The 23365-nt window shown below is 50.0% G+C and overlaps 1 protein-coding gene across 2 annotated transcripts in view; it reads left to right on the plus strand.

Annotated features, from left to right (window-relative positions):
* LOC149355296 (uncharacterized) overlaps positions 1–23365 on the plus strand; it is a 285681-nt gene that overhangs the window by 225209 nt on the left and 37107 nt on the right. For both annotated transcript variants that reach the window (XM_089583749.1, XM_089583748.1), the window contains one exon: positions 21265–21318. The gene's annotated coding sequence lies outside the window, so the exon portion shown is untranslated. The remainder of the gene's footprint in view (positions 1–21264; positions 21319–23365) is intronic.

A 23365-nucleotide genomic window follows, 5' to 3' on the forward strand; every position in this document is an offset into this window, starting at 1 on the left:
CTCTGTGCAAAACTTCTGGTAACGCAGTACAGTATCTAAGCAATATTTCCATTTTCGTCCTTGCCGCGCATAACCGAGACTACAGGGAAACTAAATTTCACCGTGTTAACATCGGATGTGCGAAGGCTAAAGTTCAAATCCGGTACTTCTGCTTGTGTAATCTTCACTCAGGATTCCCGGTTTAATGTCAACAGAAATGAGATGAAATCGAGTTTCGTAATGCGCAGAGGCGCGTAGAAAGCTTCGCGAATGCTATTTTTTTTCGCGTGCTCGGCCGACTTGCCTGGTATCACGGACGACAGGTGGCAAAAGCGTTCGTGTCCACAAAGCGCAGATTGCGTCATTGGTGCGTAAATGCTTGCCGCTTCACTGCCTTCGACAAAAGCGTCTCTTAGCGTCTCGCTTTTCACCGAGGCGCAATCGCTGCTTTATTTCCCGACGTGTCAATGAGTAAAGGAGGTTTCAATGTCGCGACCAATACAAAGAGGCGTCGGCCAGTCTTGTTATTGCTGTTTTGGGCGGGGTAGACGATATAATGGTTTGGGCTATTCATTTATGAAGGTAGGCGCGCTTTTCTTTGTTACAATATCGCCGTATGTGCATGCGGCGTGAATTGTGGCGGGAACGTTATCATTGTACTGGTTTTCGTGTGTGTAAAGGGACCTTTACCTGTGTGTGTAAAGGGACATTTAGGGTATTTTTACCCTCCATCTAAAATGAGCCCACGACGCCTAGTTACTTCCGCATTGAAGCTGGTTTGAGCTTTCTTCGAGTTGAACGGTTTCTTCTTCTTCTTCTCATTATTATTATTATTATTATTATTATTATTATTATTATTATTATTATTATTATTGTTGTTGTTGTTACTATTACTACTGACATGCGACATTGAAGAACGCGGCCTAATTTTCGTTACGTTGTAAAATTGCACCATTGTTTTCTTGCTTCTTCGGGTACAGAAGTGTTTAAGTACAGCATACAAGCATGCAATCAGTGCTATGCATCTCTATCCCTCTCTATGCCGTAGTTCCTCCTTGAAAGGGGGAAATCCCGACGTGTAAAAACCGCTGCTGGATAGATCAGTACAGATATTCATGTTTTAGTGACAAACACTTGCACCCGCACACAGGCTGCCCTAGTAAAGCTCGTTGAGGAAAAAAAAGAAACGTCGTTTTGTTGCTTCGTTGTTGGTGATTCAGTGGCGCCTCAAAAAAAACGGAACGTATTGGAAGCCCTTCCTCGGCTCATGCCCCGACCAGGCATGGACATGCGCCATGAAGTTCGTAAGGCAGTGTTGAGAAAAGAACCTTCTTGATCAGTCAGCGCTGGTGGTTGCATTCTTTCCCAGTGTGCCTGTCCTCCATCTCCTTCACCGAGTGGCCGACCTTGGCGATAGTGGCGCCGCCGCATTGCCTAGGGCAATGACGAGGGACAGTTATGATATTCCGGTGTAGGCAGCAGCAAGAGTGACTTTTATCTTCCAACAAAATAGAAGAAATCAATACACCACTAAAACGCTGTTTGGTGACACTTGGGAAACCCCAATAGCACACATATCATTTCCTGATTCGGGCGGTATTTTCGCATTAAACGAACAAGAAAAGTACCCTGAGCGTATTTGTTTTTCGCAGGCGCGAGGAAGAGACATTCATTAGTGTGGGCTATAGAATAAATCAGAAAAATATAGCCCTGTCCGAACTGAGGAAGAGACAGCACGAACTGTATAGCTCCTCTCCTCCTGTCCAAAATGGTAGCGCCGGTATTAGTATGTATACAGTTGCAGAGAACATGGTGGCGTCACCATTCCAGGGGGCGTATTCTATAAGCTTTGCACTTTACATTGCCCACTTCGCATCCATTCGGTCCTCTCTCATTGGTCGCTGAGCTGCTACCCGCGGATTTCAAACGTCTGTGGGAAGCGACCCGACCATCGGTTGGTGCTGTCGGCAACCGCCCAATGGCCGCGGGTCGCTTCACACAGATGCTGAAAAGCCGCAGCTGTATCCGAGTGATCAATTACAGAGGACCGAATAGACGAGAAATGTACAATTGAAAATGGTCAGCTTATAAAATACCGCCCCAGAATCACGGCATCACCTTCTCACAAGAGCGGCTCATTGATTGTGAATAAGTGATTCAGTGTCGCTAGGGGCACGTACGCCAAGAAACTGGCCCTCTCTGAAAAGAGCGCGTTCGCGCTGCAGCCGTCGCCCACATACTGCATATACCTACCTGGATGACATGGCAGCGGAGGAGTGACGTCAACGGGTTTGAGATGAAGCCATACCGCGCAGGCGCCTCATGGTAGACCCACCGTAAACTGCGGAAACGGCACTGGCGAACCTAAAAAGAACGCGAGGAGTTGCCGTGGTTACACAACTTCGCGCCTCTATACCGGCGGAAAACTTTCCTCAAGGCTTGCACGAATACGGGCTGAGAAGCGTCGCTGCATGCAAGGCGCGAGTTGTGCACGGAAACTCACGTACACTGCAAACCACCTTGTGTAACCGCTGCGAGGGACTCCATTTGCCAGAGGAACACCTGGCAAGACAATTCGATGCGACTCATGCTATTAACCTACCGTGGAACATGAACATTCGTTTCCCTCTAGAACAAAGTTTACACTAGCTTAGACAAAAGTGCTATCAATTCATTCAGTGACTTTGGAAATGAAATATGGAATACGAGCGTCTTTACTACGTGTGCTTAGCAATTCGAAACTCTTGCTGCAAGACGCTGGATACTGTTGACGTTGCCTTTGTTACGTCCGTATCTGCATATCCCACCTGCTGTTAGAACTGCTTCAAACTCAACCTCTCACTGTCTGTACCATCATGCATTTCCTCTAATCTCACGAAGTCACATAAAGGAAAATACTGTGACACTGCCTCCCTCGCAGTATTTTTCTTGACGTCCATTTATCGCGCGAGGTACAGTGATGCATCGCTTTCGCGAACAGTGCTGTTTTTGTTTCTTTCTCTAAACCATGCTCAATCTTGGGCTCGTCATCTGTGGGTTCGTCATTGTACCCTTGATTATTTTCATGGTTGTCGCACCGCGTTATCTTCCGACCGGAACACTGTTCTGCACCAGCAGCCAGCGTTGGAAAAGTGGAAACGTTTCGGTGCGTGATTTCATCGAAAGTCAAGGCAGCGGCAACTGCGGAATAATCAAACGAGTGACATCTCCGCACCACAATTGAATAGCCGCAACGATTCAGTCGAAATTTACAACGTAAAGTGTTTTTTTCTGATAGTTTCCACTCGTGTTATTTCTTACTATTTTCTCCTCACGAAATGTACAACCGCCTCCTAAAATGCGTTTTCGTAATAGGTCGCCTGCGAAAGCTAATGACGCGGAAATAAGTATTTTCATTGCCCAAACTAATGGCGAGTGTAAATTTGTAGTACAGATTGCAGCTGCATGCAGTTGCATTGAATTCATGTTTCACCACTCACGTTCGCGCCAAACACAGTGGACACACAAAACGTCACTTAAATGGACGGTCTGAGTGACTTGCGGCACAAACCCAGGTGCGTACTCTCCTGGTTTCCGGTACCCCAGCTGTCGTTTCTAAACACGAATCCTTTCCATGCGGCGAAACCTTCATTTATTCTGCATACTACTAACACAGTCGACTCTAAGTCATTGTAACGCGAAAAGGGGACCGCCGCTGACAGGATCGACCACGCCTGCAGCGCAGATCCGGAAGCCGCGTCCTCACGCTCGCGCTACACAGGTGCATACCAGTAGTTGCGGATGTCCATAGTTTCGGGAAGCTTCACAAAGGAAAGCTTCTCGAGTCACTGCAAGTTCTCGAGTCTCTGCAAGTTAAGAACACTTCAAGACGCAGCTACTGTTAACTGACGAATCCCTGTTCGCGAATACGAATCCGCGTCCACATAAGCACCATGCAGCGCGGTACTCGTATGGGGCGGTATGACACTATGGTGGTGTTGCAGCAAAAGCACTCCCTCCCGATGCCCTTCTTGGGCGATCGGTGTGCCTAGTCGTCCTAGTCGAGATATGCGACTGAGACCAGGGCGAAGAGGGAGTGTCTCGACAGGGTGCGAGTGCCGTCACCGAGGTGCAATATGTGTTGTCCCTTCCTCTACGAGTCGGGCAAGCGTGCACCACCAGGAAGACGACGGACGTGGTGCGCGCGCCGTGTTCGCCTTGACCGCCGTGTCACGAGCGCTGCTCCGGCGAGGCGGCCTGGCAGCTGCAGCACGCGTGCGGATCGGCAGGGGCGCACGTATCGAGAAAGACGGATGACGGAGTGGGCCAGCGCCGGGCCACGTGATGGAATGGCGGCCGAAGCTTTTAATTACCACCGCGCGACCATTGGCGCGCGCGATTCGGTCGTCTCGCCGCTGGACGGCCGCCTGGCACAGAACCGGACTGCGCGCTTCCGCCGGCCGACCTCCCTGCTCAAACCCGCGTGAGCGGAGGCCGTCCTGATAACACCGCGGGGCTTGCTGTGCGGGGCTTGCGGGGCTTGCTGCTGTGTTCAACTGGCGTCGAGCGGCTGCTTTTTGAACGCTTTACTGCTTCTATGTAGCAGCTGTTTACTCACAAGGCCGTCTCTTTGTAGAGTGTCTACTACGGGCTCTCGCTATGGTCGACGACGTGAACTATGGTTTATGTCTCGCGACACACGCAGGCTCTGAGGGTTCCCATTTCTTCTTGCGCTTCGCATATAGGTTCTTCTAAAATTATTTCTTCCGTGCATGAGCCCGCACGGGAAGCAAAGATATTCTTCACTAATGCGATCCGCCTTGGGCTGAAAGTTATTCTGTCGTATCGTGAAATGGAGCTATACTTGAGCCATCCGCAGTTTCGTGCACGCATCTCCCATCTCGTGATCCCAATGCACATCACGAAACCGCTGCGCTTCTCTGTGAAGAGTAGGAACTCGAAGCTCAGGAATATATGCAGATGAAAAATGATGACCGCATGCGCTATCAACGCTTCCCGATGGTATCTGCGGCTTGCTTTGAGAGTTACCTAATTCTCAATAACAGCGCCTCTAGATGGTTGCGAGTCAGTATGGTGTAATCTTCGCCTAAACAATGGAAAGAATTTGGCTATTGGCTCTGTCTACCGTCCTCCTTCCGCTACCAACCCTGACGCTTTCAGTTCGTTGTCTGAATTTCTACTCAGCTTAAAAAATGACTTTCTTTTTGGTGGGGACTTTAACATGCCTGATTTCAAATGGGTAGACTACAAACCTCTTCGTGCGAATCATTCTTCATTATCTTCATCCTTTTATGAATTAATTACTACTAATGACCTATATCAGTACGTCACTGAACCTACACGAGAAACTGAGCACTCATCTTCAGTGTTAGATTTACTGTTCTGCAACCGGCCATCAGTAGTGCGTGACACTGTGGTCATACCGGGAATAAGCGACCACAGTTGTGTTGTCGTTAATGTTCAGCATTTTCCTTATTTAATTTCAAAAGGTCGATCATGAAAGATTTTCTTTTTTAATAAGGGAGACTATACGTCAATGAGGAACGAACTTGCGCCTATCCTTCCTGAATTTATTGATCTTAACCAGAATTTAGATTGTAGTTCCCTTTGGGAAGTATTCAAGAATAAGCTGGAATGCCTAATTGATCAATATATCCCATCTAAAAGCCTTTCCGGAAAGCGCCGCCGCGACAATCCGTGGATCACACGGCAAACCAGACAGCTTATCAGGAAAAAACATCGCCTTCTAGAATCATACAAAAAAAATCGATGCCCTGCAGTATTGCAATCGATTCGGGCTCTTGGCAGTACACTAAAAACTGAAATTAAAGCTCTTAAGGATAGCTTTTTAAATGACTTGGGATCAAAACTCCGTAATAATCCTAAGGAATTGTGGACGTTTTTGAAACACAATGGACGTGAACAAGTCGGAATACCGAATTTAGACCATGATGGTGAAGTTATTACTAATGATGGTGATAAGGCATGCTGCTTTAATGCTTTTTTCAGTCTTCTTTTGCGCCAATGTGCTACATCGGAGAACTTCCGTTAACTCGTGAATCTGTCACTGAAACCATGTCTGAATTGGTTTTTACTCACCAAGGTGTGTCAAAATTGCTTAGTGATGTGAATTCATCTTCTCCCGGTGGTCCTGATGGTGTTCCTAACTTTGTTTTAAAGTCTTGCGCGAATGAAATATCTTACTACTTAGTCATCTTGTTCCGATCATCACTTAAGTCGGCGTCTCTGCCAAATGATTGGAAAAATGCTAACGTGGTACCAGTGCATAAGACTGGTTCAAAAAGCTCTGTTGTTAATTACCGACCGATTTCTTTAACGAGTGTGTGTTGTAAAACGTTGGAGCACATAATATATAGCGCAGTCATAAAACACCTTGACTCTCATGGGTATTTTACAGCAGTTCAGCATGGCTTTAGGTCAGGTTTTTCCTGTACTACTCAGTTGCTTGAGTTTAGTAATGATCTGGTTTCTTCCTTTGACCGTGGCTCTCAAATAGATTGCGTATTTCTAGATTTTAAGAAAGCCTTCGACTCTGTACCTCATTTACTATTGTTACATAAGTTACGTTGTCTTGGTCTGCACCCCAGTGTCATCGATTGGCTTCATTCGTATCTTCAGGGCCGCATGCAGCGTGTTTTGATTAATGGTTCGCACTCAGATTATGTAAACGTTTCCTCAGGTGTACCGCAGGGGTCTGTTCTTGGACCCCTTCTTTTTCTGATTTATATCAATGATATTGTCTTGGATCTTACCTGCAAAGTTCGGCTCTATGCTGACGATTGTGTCGTTTACACTGTTGTGGAAAATTCCTCTGATGCGTTAAAACTACAGCGAAACTTGGATTCCATCCAGTCCTGGTGCTTAAAATGGCAAATGTCTTTGAATGCCACAAAATGCCAATTTGTCTCTTTCACTCGAAAGCGTTCCCCATTACAAACAAATTACTCACTACATAATGTTCCCTTGCAAAAAGTACTTAAATACAAGTACCTCGGCGTTTATTTTTCATCTAACCTAACATGGACGAGGCAAGTTGAGTACACTACATCCAAAGCCTGCAGAATGCTTAATTTCTTAAAAAGAAATTTCAATAAAGCACCGTCTAATGTCAAACAACTCCTGTATTTCACTTACATCCGACCAATTCTTGAATACGCCTGTCCTGTATGGGACCCCCAGTTTGCTTACTTATGTGATATGCTCGAGCGCGTCCAAAATAATGCTGCGAGATTTGTGTCCAATAATTACAGCTTCACGTGTCACGTCTCTTAAAAACCACCTTGGCTGGGGATCTTTAGCTAACCGTAGGAAACATTTGAGATTACAAATCATGCATCGCATCTATTTTGGAAAGCTGAGCATTGACAAAGACCGGTATCTGCTTCAACCTCATTTTTTTTTCTAGACGAGTTGATCATCAGTGGAAGATCCGAGAGATTAAGTGTCGCACAGATGTTTATAAAACCTCGTTCTTTCCACGGACGATCAATGAGTGGAACAGGCTACCAGCCGGCGTCACTGAGTGCTGCACGGAAGGTCAATTCCGCGCCTTTTTATCTGATGTGTGACGTGGCGCGCAGTTGTCTTGCGCGTGTCTTTTTCATTTCATTAGTGTTATTTTATTTCTGGAGCGTGGTTGTCTTCCTTCAGTGCATGTTTTTTTCTCATCTATTAGTTGTGTGATTATATTTCTGTTATTACGTGTATCTTTCGGCCAAATGAGCAGACGTTATTGTATTTCCCCCCCTGCAATAATGCCCTTGGGCGCTGCAGGTACCTGTAATAAATAAATAAATAAATCCTGGACGAACGGGACGCGTTCGCATGTAAAGTATGTTAGCGGAAGAGTTCAGAATGAAGTCGACGACCATTCGCACCGCCCCTACTCGTCACTCACTTAGTTGCAGACAAAGCGAGTGCTATGCATAGAGTAGTTGAAATGACGTTAGAGTGGCCGCCATGATAGCGGGAGCGAGGGGAAATCATGTGCTTTGCACATCCATCGCCCATCGCAATATGCTAGGGCGTGCACAGTGAACGTTGTACGTCGATCAGCACTTTGATCGGCTTAACGTCACGTGCAGCCAACCTGAATAACACGCTGCTCTGGCCGAAGATAGTGGCAAATAGGGTAGGTACTCAATGCAGACGCCAGTATGCAGATAATTGGATAATTTGGCTTGTCGTCGGGCGGACCGTTCCCTTTTGAGCTGTTTCTGTTACCGTGGGGGGAGTGATAACAGCGTTCCGCAACAGCTTCCTTCTCGGACCCCCAGACGCGTCATGACCTTCCGCTGACGTCACATTCTTCTAGGCTGGACACTTCCGAGCCTCATAAAGCGGACATAGATGGTTGCTTGGCTCTAGTGATATACGGTTTGCGGCTTTTCTATGACGGGCATGCAGTGCTTGGGTTCTAAAGCATGAGGAAATTTCGAAAGGGGCGCTAATCATATGAGGCGTCAAGTCCGAGAAGCGTTCTTGATGCGTTTACTGGTCCCGAATATATTTTCCCACCCCTTCTCAATTACTGTAGCGTTCGGTGACAGCAATGATCACAGCGAGAAAATTTTGCTCGAAATGTGGCAGTGTGCGTGCCAGTCAAATAATCAAATACCGTCCCCAACGTGTCCCGGTCAGGAGCGCAGTTGGCAGGGGCGAGTCGGAGTAATACGTGTTCTTTCTGAGTCCTGAACCTGGCACTGTTTAGGGTGCGCTTGGGTGGCTTTAGTAGATACTCATTTTCTTAACAGGCAGCCCTTATAGGAGTAACCATACCAGCAAGAAGCGGAAGATTTTATGAAGATCTTCACCACATAAGCAGCTTGGGCATCATGGGTTTCAAGCGCTGAACGAAACTATAGGCTTCGTTTCTTGCATCGGGACGTTAACTAAGCTTACTGCAGCTAAGAACCCAAATGACAGCGGCTATATATATATATATATATATATATATATATATATATATATATATATATATATATAATGATACATGCATTGGAAGAGACAGAAGTAGTGCATGCACGAGAAGAGGAAGAAGTTAGTTGGCTCTCGCTCGAGCGCTTGGCCTCTGAGGGACCACCGCAGTTTTGTCGTCTCAGCTCCGGTGTTCTATTTCGCGTTGCACGCTACAGTTTGGTGGAGGTGCGGGGTACGCTTCCCGACCTGCGCACTCTGTACAGCGTCACTACGGACCTCACACCGGTTCACCAGCGACCCAGCCGCCGTCTCCGCGGAGAGTCGCCTGAATTTGGGCCCCTTCCCCCGCCAACAAGGACGGCGCAGCCTCGACCGCCGAGTCCAACTGACATGGCCACTGACACCAGGACCCCGCCGCCGACCCAGCCTCTACCGTCGAGTCCAATTGCCATGGCCGCTGACACCAGGCCCCTGGCGCCGATCCTTTGCCACCCACCGCGAACACCGCCATCTTTTCACGGTGACGTGTTCGAAGACGCTGAGGACTGGCTGGAGAACTTCGAGCGGGTCGCACGTTACAACGGCTGGTGAGACGAGCGCAAGCTCAATAACGTCTACTTTGCCCTTGAAGAGTCTGCTCGGACATGGTTTGAAAACCACGAGGCTACCCTTCCCACCTGGGAGACGTTCTGCCGGAGTCTCCTGGCTACGTTCCCCAACACTGACCGCCGGGAGAAAGCTGAAGCTGCGCTGCACTCCCGAAATCAGCGCACGAACGAAAGCGTGCGCATGTACACCGAAGACATGACCCGTCTTTTCAAGCGCGCCGACCCCAACATGACAGAGGAGAAGAAGCTGCGTCGTGTCATGCGTGGGGTTAAGCAGGAGCTGTTTGCGGGCCTCGTGCGCAGCCCACCCCGCACGGTGGCGGAATTTCTAACCGAGGCGACCACGATGGAGACGACGCTGCAACAACGGGCCCGCCATTACAACCGGGACATCAACTGCATGGTGCCCGAAGGCTTTTCGTCGTGTCTCGGCGGCACTGCAGACACCTTGCGCGAACTAATTCGCTCAGTTGTCCGGGAGGAACTTCAACGGATCCATCTGCCGCAGGTTGCACCTGCGCCGCTGGCAGCGCTGTCCGAAGTTGTCAGGGACGAGGTGCGACAGGCTGAGCAGGCACCTCCTGTCCCCGAAGCGCCGTCCCGGTTCGATGACCGACCCACGTACGCATCTGTTGTACGTCCCACGACAGGCTACGGTCCCATTACCCCAACGCCTGGCGTGAGCAACATCGGCACATGTCACGCAAGCGTGCCTGGCTACGGTGTGACCCCGTCGACCCCCGTGAGTAACATCGCCACGTATTCTGCAACCGCATCTGCTACAGCTGGGCCACGCCCTCGCAAGTCGGATTTGTGGCGTACACCGGACCGCAGGCCTCTCTGCTACCACTGTGGAGAGCCTGGTCACCTCTACCGCGCCTGTCCGTACCGCCAAGTGGGCCTTCGCAGTTTCCATCCCGACACACCCTGCCCTCAGAACGGCGAACGACCGCATGAGATTGCGCAGCATCTCTGGGCACGCCAGAACCCTGCCTACTCTGGAAGGCGCGAGTCCCGTTCCCCTTCGCCTCTCCGTTATCGCTCTTCCAGCCCTGGCCGCCAGAGTAGCTCTGCTGGCCGTCGCTCGCCGAGTCCGCGTCGGGAAAGCTAACACCAGCGACCTCTGGAGGCAAGGCCGCTGACGTCGGGACGTGTCAAGATCCTCCATCGCGAAACCCTCGAGCCGACGGTACCCGGACAGAGAGAGGCAGCGACAGTATCAGATACGCTGCATCCGATTTGCGTGACAATTGATGGCACTGACATTACCGCGCTGCTCGATACCGGTGCTGATTACTCTGTTAGGAGCCGTGCCTTTGCTGGAGAACTTAAGAAGGTTCTGACACCGTGGACGGGGACCCCCATTCGCACCGCTGGTGGCCACCTAATTTCTCCTGTGGGCAAGTGCACGGCTAGAGTTGGGATTAGTGGTTTTACGTACGTTGGTGAATTTGTCGTACTCCCGAGTGTTCCAGAGACTTGATACTGGGGATCGACTTCCTGCAGTCGAACGGCGCTGTGATTGACTTTCAGGAGGCACGTGTCACGTTCTCGACCAAACAGGCCGTGGCGCGCTTTGACTCCCGCGATCCCTGCAGCAACGCTCTGCGCATTGTCGAGAACGACGTTACGGTTCCGCCGCGCTGCAGTGTTCTGGTGCTCGTGCGGAACGACCTCTTTCACGACTACGAGGGCCTAGCGGACAGCCATAGTCCACTGCTGCTTAAGCGGGGACTTGCCGTTGCAAGAGGTCTCGTCCAACTACGTGACGGCCGCACCCACGTCCTCCTGACTAACTTTGCCAACGAATATCAGCATCTGGCCAAAGGCATGGCTATTGCCTTCCTCCACGACGTTGCTGAGGTTCCAAATTTGTGCACCGTGGGAGGACCCACTCCGGAGTATGCTGGCCCACATCACGTTCTTCAGTCAGAATAAATCCTGCCCTGCCGTCGGTTCAGAGGGATCTTCTGTCGGCCCTCTTGGCAGACTTTGCGGACTGTTTCGCTACGTGCTCGAAGATCGGCCGAACTCCACTCGCCAAGCATCGTATCATCACTGATGACACTACGCGACCCGTCTGCCAGCGCCCATATCGTGTTTCCCCGGTGGAGAGAGAAGCCATTCAGAATCAGGTTGCCGAGATGCTTGCAGACGATGTCATTCAGCCGTCCACCAGTCCGTGGGCATCGCCTGTGGTTCTTGTAAAAAAAAAGGACAATACTCTGTGTTTCTGCGTGGACTACAGGAAACTTAACAACGTGACCAAAAAGGACGTTTACCCGCTGCCCAGGATAGATGACGAGCTCGACCGATTGCGGAACGCCAGATACTTCTCGTCATTGGATCTTAAAAGCGGGTACAGGCAAATCGAAGTGAACGAGAGAGACCGGGAGAAGACGGCTTTCGTGACGCCTGACGGCCTCTATGAGTTTAAAGTGCTCCCATTTGGTCTGTGTTCAGCACCGGCCACGTTCCAACGCATGATCGACACTGTTCTCTCCGGCTTGAAATGGCAGTCCTGCCTGGTGTACCTGAACGATGCCGTTATATTTTCGACCACCTTTGACCTCAGGACGCTTGGCTAGATGGAGCTTACGCTTGCAAGAGTACAACTTAACAGTAGTTTACAAGTCTGGCCGTAAGCATCAGGATGCGGATTGTCTGTCGCGCGCGCCTATCCCAATCAATCCTGAAGAAATCACCGATGATTTTCCTTTCCTGGGCTCTGTTAGTACCACCCAAATGGCGCAGCTTCAGAGGGCGGACACGGAGTTGGCGCCGCTCATCGATTACCTCGAAGGCAGAGAAGCTCCCATTCCGCGTGTTTTTCTTCGAGGGCTTCACACCTTCACTTTACGGTCTGGTGTTCTCTACAAGGGCAACTTTGCCAACAGCGAAGAAGTGTTCCTACTTGTCGTACCATCACAGCTGCGGTCTGAGATCTTGAGTGCCTGTCATGATGCACCATCCGCCGGCCACCTTGGTGTCAGCCGTACACCTGCGCGGATTAGACAAAAGTATTATTGGCCCAGGTTACTCCCATCGGTGCGGGCCTACGTCAAAACATGCCGTGAATGCCAACGTCGGAAGACTCCTCCATTGAAACCGGCCGGATTTCTTCACCCCGTCGATGCACCGAAGACCCCTTTCCATCAAGTGGGCATGGACCTCCTTGGTCCATTTCCGAAGTCTTCGTCTGGAAAGCGTTGGATAGTCGTTGCGACTGACTACCTCACACGGTACGCTGAGACCACGTCTCTTGCCAAAGGCACTGCTGCTGAAGTGGCGCAGTTCTTCGTCCACAACTTTGTCTTGCGTCATGGAGCACCCGCCGTTGTTGTTACTGACCGGGGAACTGCTTTCACGGCCCGTTTAACCAAGTCCGTGATGACTGACGCAAACGAGCCACCGACGTGCTACGGCGTACCACCCGCAGACAAACTGGTTGGTAGAGCGACTCAACCGCACACTAGCCGACATGCTATCAATGTACGTTGACGTCGAGCACCGAACTTGGGACGCCATTCTGCCGTACGTAACGTTTGCGTACAACACCGCCCTGCAGGAAACAACCCGACTTGACCCCCTTTCAGCTTGTCTTCGGTCGCCAGGTGACCTCTCCGTTGGATGCTATGTTGCCCGTCAACCCTTACTGCGACTCTGACGTTGACATCGACGTAGATACCTTCGTTCAGCGTGCTGAGGAAGCGCGTCAACTGGCCCGCCTGCGCATCCACCGTCAACAGGAGACTGACGTCACTAGGTACAACTGTGGACGCCGTTTCGTCAGTTATGCTCCCGGCGACCTTGTGTGGATTTGGATACCTGTTCGTCGCCGCGGGCTCTCTGAAAAGCTGCTGCGCCGATACTTCGGCCCTTACGAAGTAGTGCGCCGCATCAGTGATGTGACTTATGCAGTTGCTCCCGCCCAGACAGCTTGTTCATCGCGCCGGTCGCACCGAACTGAAGTCGTACACGTTGTTCTCATGAAGCCTTACCACGACCGGCTACCTGACTGAACTGCGGTTCACTGCAGCTGTGTTCTCCCCTTTCGGTGACTTTTCTCTCCTAGCCGCATCGTGTCGATGCTGCAGAAGAGGGGGGCAGTGATGCATGCATTGGAAGAGACAGAAGTAGCGCATGCACGAGAAGAGGAAGAAGTTAGTTGGCTCTCGCTCGCGCGCTTGGCCTCTGAGGGACCGCCGCAGTTTTGTCGTCTCAGCTCCGGTGTTCTATTTCGCGTTGCACGCTACAATATATATATATATATATATATATATATATATATATATATATATATATATATATATATATATATATATATATATATATATATATATATATATATATATATATATATATATATGCAGTACACAAAAATCACTCCGGAGGGCTCATTCTCGAAAACATGGATTTGCCCTTCGTCGTTAAGCCATGGCGTACTTTCACTGTTATACAACTGCTGTTCGTTCTAGTCCATTTCTTTACACAAGTCAATTTCGATGATAAACAGTTCGACTAAAGCTGTGGCAGGGCACGGTTCAAGGCCTTTCCGATGCGCCGAGTCGTGAAGCGACTTTCTCTCGAATGCGCGCGCATTTCGTGGAACCTGTGGAATTCGCTCGTTTCTTGCGCGAGCAGCGCAGCGCGCGGAATTGTGGCACGCACGTTTTGCACGGAGAAAAGCGCGGAAAAGAAAAAAAAATGAATAAGTACTGTAATAAACAGCCAAGGAGAAAAGCCTAGATTACCTGTCAAAATGAATGCCGGGCAGAGAAGAGTGGAACTGCTCCGAATCGCGGCGCCCTCTCTCTCTATTATTTTTTTCTTCATCTGTCATACATGGTCTTCCAAGCAGAACGGAGAAAAACTTAATTCTGGCGGCGAAGGCGACGATGTAAACGATGCTCCGCCGTTTTCAGAGCAGCTTTCATTTGTCACCGGCCGCTGCTGCGCCCTGTCCGCAACCGAGTCTAGGAGAGAAACACCCCGGAGTGTTTCTACGAGTTCTTGGGCTTGTATAAACCCTTGCGCCCTGCCTTTTTTTTCTCTTCTTCATCCTTGCCTATGCTTGACACGCGTCTTCCGTAACAAATGTCCTTCTCGAAAAACAAGCCCCGCGCTCGTATATCGGACGGGGAAGGAAAAGACGCAGGCTTGGGGGGCGTCGTGTTTACCCCTGTCTTACGGCGTCGGGATTTCGCCAACCTTCCCCACCGCGCTTAGGTGTTTGTTGTGTCGGATGACAAAGTTGCCGACCGCAGTGTGCGGCAGGGGGGGATAGGAAAGCGGTCGAGCAGGGGAGGGAGATGAATGAGGTGCCGAAAGTGTTTCCCTCGGCGGAGCTGGGCCAGTGAAACGTGCGGCGGGACGGAATAATTACGCCTTTCGCTGCCCTCGTCTCGAAGCCCTCCTCATGTCCGATGCTGCCTCGCAAGTCGTCCATGACCGGCACCCACCGGCCCGGTTCGTCCTCCTCTCGTTCTCTTCCCCATGCGCCGCGAAAGGGTTGCCGCGGGGGGGACCGCCCGCTGCTGTCTGCGCTCTGCTACTGTCTTCACCGCCGAGCGTGGCGGATGAGTGATGCGCGAGCGCCGAGTGAATCGTCGTTGCGAGCAGAGTATTTTTGCCTCTTTTGTGCACACCTATCCCTGCGCTTTTACTTGTGTTTTCGTTCCTTCTTTCTTTATCTGGAGCTTAAGAAGGTACTAGAACTACAGGGGAGCACACCCTGGTCCAAAAAAGAAATTAAAAAACTGTCCGCGCTCATTCATTTTTCCGTCGCCCGCTGGCAGGTTGACGCTGCACATCGTAAACAAGTGCGGCCGGGAAACGGCAGGAACGTGGTCATAATTTCGCGCGCTGGTCCCCCATTTTCTGTCTTTTTATTTCCGCTGCCCCCGACTTCATGGGCCCTAGGGCAGGCGTTTGCTGTAAGCAGGGTTATACCCTTGTCACAACGCTATTTTAAAAGGCTATTGAGCCAAGAGCCTTCGAGATTCTCGAAAGCTATTGAACACGAATGAGTTGTGCCGCTATTACCCGGCAAACTCGATCGCCTTCGAGAGATATTCCATCATCTCAAACCAAGGTACTGTGGCGCCACCGTCGCCGCCAATGATTTTACAGGCATGCGAGCAATCAGCCAACAAGTTTAAACCGAAGAGCTTAAAAACAAAATGTTTATTCGCGAAAGTAATATTAATCACTCGACCTTGAAGTGAATTTCGTTGAGGAAAGCTGGTGTTTGGTCTTTTTCGTATCGTCGGAAACAGTGGTATTATGCTTGCTGCAGCGTTTTGTAGCTTGGCCTGTCTTTCGCCCATATTTTTTTTAGAACTTTGCAGGGATTATACCGCACGTTGCTGCGAGCGGTCGACGCCCGAGAGTGCTCGATGCCGCCGCCTCTAAGGCCTTCGAAATCTCGACACACTTTATCGCTGTTCCGTCGTGTGTATAGAGTATCGACTCGATGGCCATTGGGGTTGCCCGTGCAGCAACGTTCAATTGGTCGTTGAGTCGACATACTGTCGGTTCTAAGGCCTTCGAAATGCCTGTGTGACAAAGAGTATTACTTCATTCGGCCCATAAGGCCTTCTGGTTACGTCTAAGTGAGGCGAAACTAAGCTCTTGCACAAAAGGAATGTCATGATATTGGCAGTCGCGAACGCCTCTTGCAGCGTAGAGTGGTGAGCCAATGGTAATCCCGTGAAGTTGTCGGGGAACCGCAGAAGATCACACACAGTCGGAACTGTAATCGAACGGGCGGAATGGCTCGTGAGGCGTCTCCGTGGCTCCTTCGTCTCTCGCTGACCTCCGACGCCTGCTTGCTTCGGCCCGGACGCGGCAGCTGCCTTGTCTGGCCCTCTGGCGCACCAAGCGCGGGGTCTCCACTGGCTCGCCGCTTTCGTCCCCGGTCTGGAGGACTTCGCAATGCTTGTTGAGGCGCTAACGGCTGTCGCTGTGAAAAGGAAGAATACCGCAATTCTAGCGGTAGAATACGCCGGCGCCATCGTGTCTATACTTGGGCCATAGCGGGAAGATTTTTCTCCTATCGCTTTTTATTGTAAGGAATTTTCGTAGTTGACTTCAGCTTTGCCTCCGTTTTTACGAAGGCGACATCTTCATAATGAACGATCCCAACTTCCTTGATTTCGAGGACGGCAGGTAACGAATGAAAGCGACTTGGACGGGTGAATACTTGATCACCAAAAAAGAATGCTTCTTTTCTAACAATTCGAACCTGATGGAAGTGAGGCCAGATTTACGGAACAGGAAAAACAGTGACCACTGACAGTGGTTTCTTCTTTCACTGAAGCGCGGCTTTTGTACGCATATAGTCACGCAAACAATGGCTGGGCGCGGATGGCTCTGCCGATTGCGCAAATGGTACTGTTCCGTGTTTCATCGCATCATGCTCGTAGCGGCTCCTGCCGTGCTGCTGATCGCGTGCTGATACGTCGGGTTATCCGAAGCGTGCGTGCAGAGCCAGTATTTCGAGGTAATATATTGCACGATTCATCCGTTTGCTATTTCATCATTTGCAGCTCGCGCCTTTGATATCGGGATTTCTTTCGAGGTAGCAGTGTTTCTCTCCTGCTTTGATATCAAACGGAAGGCTTGCCAATAGGGATCAGCAAAAAAAAAAAGGTTCGGTAGAAATGGTTGTTGCAATAGATCCTCCTTCTTATCATTCTCTTCAATAACCGCTGACAGTAGTCAGCGGTGGACACTGTCCACCGGTGACGGTGGACAGTAGTCTAACGGTTTGGGGGCTTTCACTACACTGTATTTATTAACGTCTACTTTTCTGGAATCCGTCCTCCATCTAATAGGTCACTGATCGTGAGGGGATCAAGAATGGATCATCTCAACGTCTTAATGCGTCAACTCTAGGCTATACTGGAGGCACTGCGGGAGATGAGATGAGCGCAGGATGTATCTACGCCGCGCCTAGTACGGCCTAAATCCGCTACGGAGTTGCCAACGTCTGAAAAAAAAAAAAAAACATTCTGTATATTGCACCCATAACAACCCAGTTGGAGACTAGGCATGAGAGATTGAGATTCAGCAGCGCAATAACGCTTCATACGTGGCCGCGGCCTCAGGCGTCGATAATGAGCGCGCGGCGTTTAGGAGTGCTTCCTTGTGGGCTACGGGGAAGTCGGTGAAATCGTGCATAGAGTGAGGCTATGCGAACATTCCGCTTTCGTAACCAGTGATGAAACGAACGCTGAGACCAGGTGGTTCCCGTGTTGCTTGCTTGCAGCCGTCTGTGGCCCCTAATTGGAAGTAGCACTGTGATTTTAAGATGACATTTCCATGATAAATCTTTGGAAAACTGTATTTTGGCGTCAACTTTTTCTCTTTGGCTAAGCTCCAAAGCTGACTGCATATTACGGTCTCGCATGCTTATGCTGCACCTCAAAACGAATGAGATGAACACGAGACGTAGCCGAGGGGTTTCTGTGGACCTATTTTTAACCCAACTGTTAAAACAATTTGAGTGCAGGGAGACAGCTTCACTTTCTGCTCGTTGCCTATCTGCTGATCACATGTAGTGCACCGCTGTTACCGCCAGCTGCACTGTTGCATTCTCAGCATACGAAATATTTCATTAAGGCGCACCAGTGGAATACATGTGGTTTGTTTTATGGGCTGGAATATTTTCGGAAACTTATTGCGAAGGTTTTCCGCTATAAGCGCCACGCGGCGGGAAACGGGTCGCAGATGTTCGGCAGATGCGTCAGCGGCTGTTCCGTATTTCGTAGTCTATAGTTCGCCTTTCGGGTCGGCTTAAAAAGAAATCGCTAAAGATCAGAGAGGCTTTTTCTTTCTTGCTGGAGGGAACACAACTATAAAAGCGCGACCCGCAAACAGACATGCGACACTATGTACACAAAGAGAGAAAAAAATGAAAAACAAAGGGAACAAATGAAAGAACCTGAATCCATGCTGCCGCTCAAGCCTGCGCCGCCAGGACCAGGTGTCGCGGCAAGGCCATCTTTTCCCGTCCTAACCTTGAACTTTCTTCCTGGATGGTGGGCCGTAATTACACCGCGAGCTCATTCCTCCTCGTAGGTAATGACGCCCCGCCCATCTGGGCCATCCATGCCGAGGGCGCGCTGGTTTCGCGAGGCATGCGTTGGGCAATCCTCGGAGCCGATTTGATGCTTCTGCGCGCGCGGCCACGGGCAACTGAGCGCCCGGAACCGAGCGCCACGCGCCTCTGCACACGGGTGTCTCTAAGGCGCGAGTGTCTGTGCACACCATTGAACACATCATCGAAAAAGGACAACGGCGGCATAGCATCGGCGCCAGCGAGGGCAAATAAAAGCCGCTCTACGCCGTACACGAATAGATGGGTGTGGGTGCCCGTTCATTCGAAAGTTTATGCGTACGGGCTCGACTGGGCAGCCTGAAGCGCATAGCCAGGGGAGCGTTCGAGGCGGGAATTTTCTAAACCTCGATTATCGGGCTCTACGCATACCAAGGTCAATTAGGTCTTAGAACGCTTAGCGTACATCCGTTCTGTCTTCGTATTTTCCTCGACACAGTGCAAAGTGCGAAATGTGAATGATGTACCCTGTATATAACTTTAGATGCCCCACTGGCTTGCAATATATGATCCTCATGCGCGCCGTTATGTGGCGAGTCGCTGACAGAGCACACGGAGGCTGTTCTACGGCGTACTGGTACCTGACGGCCGTGGTTACGTTGACGGTAGAACGTGGAATGCCTTATTCTTGGAATGACTCGGCAATAAAGTATATGGTTTATTGAGGTTTGACGTCCCAAAGCGACTCAGGCTATGAGGGACGCCGTAGTGAAGGGCTCCGGAAATTTCGACCACCTGGGGTTCTTTAACGTGCACTGACATCGCACAGTACACGGGCCTCTGGAATTTCGCCTTCATCGAAATTCGGCCACCGCGGCCGGGATCGAACCCGCATCTTTCGGGTCAGCAGCCGAGCACCGTAACCTCTGAGCCACCGCGGCGGCTCCGCAGTGAATCTTCGACGGCGGGAGTAAGAGACCAGCACCACTTTTCACATGCATTTAAGCGAAAAAAAAAAGTTATATGCGTCATCGCGGAATGCTGAAGTTTCTGGAAAAAAGCCGCAACAATTGTTGCAGCAAATACGTCAGTTTTGCCAGCGAAGCGTTTTGCGCCCTTTCAACGGCATACACCTCCGTTCTTCTTTTTGTTTACGGTCAGTGTGGTGGCTATAGGGGGATGCAAGAGAAACATTTGTGCGAGGTGCAAACATAAGCCGTGCTGGTCAGCGTAAGTTAATATTGCGAATTTATATCACCTGAGCTACTTCGACCAATGCTACAACTCTGAGCATTGCTAAACTTCCTCAGCTGTTTTGGTGGTGTTGAAAAACGAAAGAAAAATAAATGAGATAAGCCAATGTTCAGCCAGCCTAAGCCACTCTTCGCCCATAAACAAAAGAGACGATGGCTGGTGATGTTTTTTGAGTTACCTCGTCTCTTGCGTAATACAATAGGCGCCTTTAGTAATAGGGTCAGTTATTAGGAAAAACACGTTTTATGCAGACTTCGTAACCTTCTAAAACCCGTGTTTACAAAGCCACCTAGCTCTCTGAACAGACCACAGGCTATGATGCCAGCACTCTTAAAATTGCAGTACAAAAGGTCATAGAGAGTAACGTTCACAAACGGATAGCTGTGACCCTCATCAGGACACTCCCGACGGAGGTAGTTTTCCGCTCGGTTAGTCTAACAAAACTACTGCCCATTAAAGGCCAAAAGAGGGCCTTCAGTTCCACTTTCCGTGAATACGCGAGCAGGTGTCCAAGGAAAACAAAAGCGAAAAGCGAATACTGCAGTGGAGAAGCAGATAGGGGATTTGTCTGCCTGTGTTGGCCAGTCAGAAGCGAGCTAGAAGCTGCAAAAATAAGCGCAAAAGATTGCGGACGTGAGCGGATGACACATGTCTCAGTTCTTGCTCTGCCAAACTTCCGCTCACAAAATCGCTGGAGGGCGCTGTTTCAGCGATAAAACGGTACGTATTGGAGCAGACCATTCACTTCCCCTGCGCCGTTACTTTATCAGTAAAACAACACTTCGAAAAGTTAGGACAGCTCTAGTGCTTTCTGTAATGATGTCCTTTGAGTTGCCCGGACACCAGCGGCTCAGTACATATATTCCCAAGCCGAGATAGCTTGCGATAAAGGACACCATGTTAGAGAGGGCGGGATATTGAAGACCAGTTACAACAACAACGGAAAAAACAACAGCCGACAACTAAAAAGCTGAAGACGACCGGACCATACAGTCAGGCCTGCCAGATAACGACTACTAATTAAAAAAAAAGAACGAACAGGTTCTCTGCTGGGAGTCCCGAAGAGCTCTCGCTTTGGCCTGCTGCAGCAATATCATTGCTTGTGCACTTTTTTTTCGGAGTAAAGTACATCGAAATGCGCAAAGAAAAAAAACGACTGCACCCTTATACCTCACTACAAAATGAGGCATTCTGTTCCACTGAACTCAAAACGGTCAGAAACGCATTTCGTTGCGCTCCGTGCTGCTGTCACGTCGGGACTGAACGTCCAAGCGACTTCTTTACGGAGTGCAGTTTGAATGCGGCGGACCTCCAGTCTGTGAACGCAGAATTCGTGACCGTGAGCGCGTCGATTGCTCGAGTTGGTGCGCCGCTTTAGTCTGTCGCACTCACCGCCTTCTTTTTCTTTCTTCCTGTTTGCAGGTGCGCATTATACAAGAGCCGTTCTTCGCCGAAAATGACGACGTAAACGCCGAGGTGAGTAGTCTTCTCAAAAATGGGGAATGTAGTCATGGGAAATCGGGAAGATAGGAAAAGCCATTAATTTGCGCAGGTAGCGGAAATTCACGTGAAAGCACAGCCGCAAGGTTTTGGTTTCACGTGGAACTTTAAGGGAACATCAACGCTAGAGCCTCTCACACTGCAGCGAATGTTGCAGTGGCAGTCGTCATGGCTGGAATGACAAGACAGGGGCGTCGCTGGAGCTTGATTAGTGGCACGTTAGCGCGGTGGCAAGGTTGCCACTAACTGTATGTATATTGCGCGCGATGTAGCTCTCATGCATGAACATGTGCGTCTCGCGCGTGGGAGTGCTCTGTTGTTAAAGCCTTTTCCCGGGTGTGGCAAGGCATCAATCACCATGACCAGCATCGCGCATAGTATGTTTTTGCGCTACCTGGATAGTGAACGCGTTGCATTGGATACTTAACACCCGACGGGCGATTTCGATAGTTCGCTTTATATTGCCTCTCTCTTTCTGGCCGATACTACATGTGCTTCCGTATATTTCCTCCTGAAGGGTCCGAAGCCTAATTCTAGCGAGCAGTCTGGCTGATCAAATAGCATTTACCTGCTACGCAGTTGAAATGAGTATTCAATATATTTGCTTGCAGGGCGTACAAGCACAGCGACAGCTGAGTTTAAAGCATTGTGTCCAGCTGTAGTTGTTTTCTCTTTGTTATCCCCCTTTGTTGTACTGTGCCGATGAGGCTGATGTATCTACAGCGATAGTTATTGCCAAAGATAGAACGCTGGAAGCTTGAAAAGAAACAGAATAGAACAGCTACGTTAAAAGCTTTCACTTTTGATTTCACCGGGACTTCGACAAGTGCACATTGTCTCACTTCGAGCTGCCATTCAGTGCATCGCAGGAACAGTCACATTTTCTTCACTGCTAAGCCGCGTGCGCGTGGTATTCTTTTGTTTTAAGACTTTCTATCGGGAGAGCATTTCTGTTCTCACGCTTGGAGTGAGTCAGATTCCGGAATTCTCTATGGGTTAGCAGTAGTTTCGGGATGAATAGCAAAAAAAGTTGAATGCGGGACAAGCATTTACCGGCCAAAAAGAAATGCTGCAACGCGTTTAGTTGCGCTGGTGTACGCTAAGCACAATTTAGCTTACCGGGCTCATTTGAAACAGAAGCTGCAGACCATTCTTATCCTCATTCTTAGTGGAAGAATTGAAAATTGATTGACTCACTTGGTGAAGAGCGGGATTATGAAAATGCTCGCGGCCGATCAAGCTCACTGAAGCCGCATAGCGCACGGCTTTTGTAAACAAACAAACAAACAAACAAACAAACAAACAAACAAACAAACAAAGAGGAGCACCCTTCAAAATGAGCTACTGTTGTTTCCGGGCCTCGCTTGAAATCTGTCCCGCGCTCTTGGCGCTACGAAGGTCAAGATAATGAGGAATACCATCCTCCATTATTTGTGCCCTTGGGATAGAATCAGTTACACGGAACCTCGAAAGTGAGACTCTGAAACTGCTCAGGCGAGTCGCGAACTATTTTGAGTGTTTTCGGACGAAGGCGTCGCATGTCTCGAAATGACCTGTACGCGTGGAAACGTCAGCAAGCCTTCACAACCGGGCCAGATTTGAAGCCGATCGCCTAAGAAGCCGAACTCGAACCCGCGACCGCGTTCGCAGTAGCCCCTGCGGGCGCGCGACGCCAGCGACTGCAGCTAATTGGCGCAGCAGTGCGGTTGAGACCGGTCCCGGCTGTACGGTCCAGGAAAGTTTCTCCCGTTCGAGGCTGCGCCAATATGCTGATCACGTGGATGTGAACTGGAGACCCGTTAGCCCAGCTTCTGTCGAGAACCTGCTGTGTTCGAAGCGAGTCCTGTTCAGCATTGCAGAGCAGTGCTCTATCGGAAGGGCGGAAGTTCAAGGCGTGCAGGCGCGCTGAAGAGAAGTGCGCGCTGTTGTGGCGGCGGCCACTGGGTCGTTAATATTTGTAAGCCGTTGCGAGACCGAGCTTTGGACTTCATCGTCCCTGCACTGCAAGGCAGCGCTTTCGCGT

This window comes from Amblyomma mixtum, chromosome 3 (genome assembly GCF_055824585.1).
Source record: "Amblyomma mixtum isolate Tamu chromosome 3, ASM5582458v1, whole genome shotgun sequence".
Lineage (NCBI taxonomy): Eukaryota > Metazoa > Arthropoda > Arachnida > Ixodida > Ixodidae > Amblyomma > Amblyomma mixtum.